Source organism: Ovis canadensis, chromosome 10, assembly GCF_042477335.2.
Source record: "Ovis canadensis isolate MfBH-ARS-UI-01 breed Bighorn chromosome 10, ARS-UI_OviCan_v2, whole genome shotgun sequence".
Classification (NCBI taxonomy): Eukaryota; Metazoa; Chordata; class Mammalia; order Artiodactyla; family Bovidae; genus Ovis; species Ovis canadensis.
The window spans coordinates 70886530-70888255 of record NC_091254.1 but is presented as its reverse complement, the minus strand read 5'-3'; the positions used below and the strand labels follow the sequence as shown (position 1 = coordinate 70888255).

Here is a 1726-nt window from a genome sequence, read left to right as displayed (position 1 = left end):
GGGATTTCCCAGGCAAGAATACTGGAGTGGATTGCCATTTCCTTCTTCAGGGGATCTTCTCAACTCAGGGACTGAACCCACATTTTCTGCATCTCCTGATTCTTTATCAGTGAGCCACCAGGCTCATTTAAATTTATTCCTAGACATTTTATTGTTTTGGATACACTTTTTTTTACACATTGGATACACTTTTTTCTACACATTACATATATATTTTTGCACATTAAATACATGGTTTGTTAATGTGCTCTATCACTGATTGATTTGCAGATGTTGAAACATTTTTATAACCTGGGAATAAATCCCACTTGATCATAATATAGGATCCTATGAAGGTATTATCTTCCCTGGTGGCTCAGAGGTTAAAGTGTCTGCCTCCAATGCAGGAGACCTGGGTTCGATCCCTGGTTTGGGAAGATCCCCTGGAGGAGGAAATGGTAACCCACTTCAGTATTCTTGCCTGGAGAATCCCATGGATGGAGATTCCTGGTAGGCTACAGTACACGGGGTCGCAGAGAGTCAGACACGACTGAGCAACTTCAGTTAGTCAGTTACAGTTATGAAGGTATTACTGAATTCAGTTTGCTAATATTTTGTTGAGAATTTTTGCATCCATTTTTATCAGGTATATTGGCCTGAAGTATTCTTTTGCTATCCTCTTCTGATTTTGGTGGCAAGATAATGCTGGCCTTGTAAAATAAATTTGGAAGTGTTACCCCTGTTTTTTGAAAGACTATAAAAAGTATTGGTATTGTTTGAATGTTTGGTAGAATTCATCAGTAAAGGCATCTGGTCTTGAAATTTTGTTTGTCTCTGACTACTGATTCAGTCTCTAGTAATGATTCATTTACTAGTAGTCCTAATATTGATTCTTACTAGTAATTACTCTGTTTATATTGTCTGTTTCTTCATGACTCAGTTCTGGCAGATGGTATGCTTCTAGGAATTCATTCTTTTTAATTATTATTATTTATTTTTTAATTGAAGGACAATTTATAGAATTTTGTTGTTTTCTGTCAAAGCTCAGCATGAATCAGCCATCAGCATTCATCTCTTTAAGGTTGTCCAGTTTGTTGCCAAATAATTGTTCATTGTACTCTCATAATTATTTGCATTTCTTTGAAATCAGTGGTAATATCTCCTCTTTTGTTTTCTATTTTATGTATTGGAGTTTTCTGTCTTTCTTGGTGAATCTGGCTAAAAATTTGTTAGTTTATTTCTTCAAAAAAAAAAAAAAAGAGTTCTTAGTTTCACTGCTTTTCCCCTTTTAGTCTCTATTTATTTCTGCTCTATTTACTTCCTTCTTTCTACTAATGTTGGTCTTTGTCTTTTCTTCTTTTTCTAGTTCCTTGAGATGTACAGTTGAGTTGTTTGTTTAAGATCTTTCTTGTTTCTTGATCTAGGCATTTATTGCTATAACCTCTGTTCTTAGAACTGCTTTTTCTACATCCTATATGTTTTGGTATGTTATATTTACATTTTTTATCTCAAGGTATTTTTGAACTTCTCTTTTAATTTGTCTGTACCTCTTGGTTGTTCAAAAGCATGCTGTTTATATATTTGTGAAATTTCCTGTTTTTTATTGTAATTTATTTCCACTTTCATATTATAATTGTAAGAAAAGATTCTTGACATAATTCCTGTCTTCTTAAATTCATAAAGGCTTGTTTTGTTCCCTGATATATCTATTCTAGAGAATAGTCCATGTGCCCTTCAGAAGAAGGTG

At 33.8% G+C, this 1726-nt stretch overlaps 1 non-coding gene across 1 annotated transcript; it reads left to right on the top strand.

The window, feature by feature from the left end:
• The first annotated feature begins 344 nt into the window (after positions 1-344).
• On the top strand, positions 345-416 carry TRNAW-CCA (transfer RNA tryptophan (anticodon CCA)). The gene has a single exon. It is a non-coding gene; the product is annotated as a tRNA-Trp (tRNA).
• Positions 417-1726: the final 1310 nt, after the last annotated feature.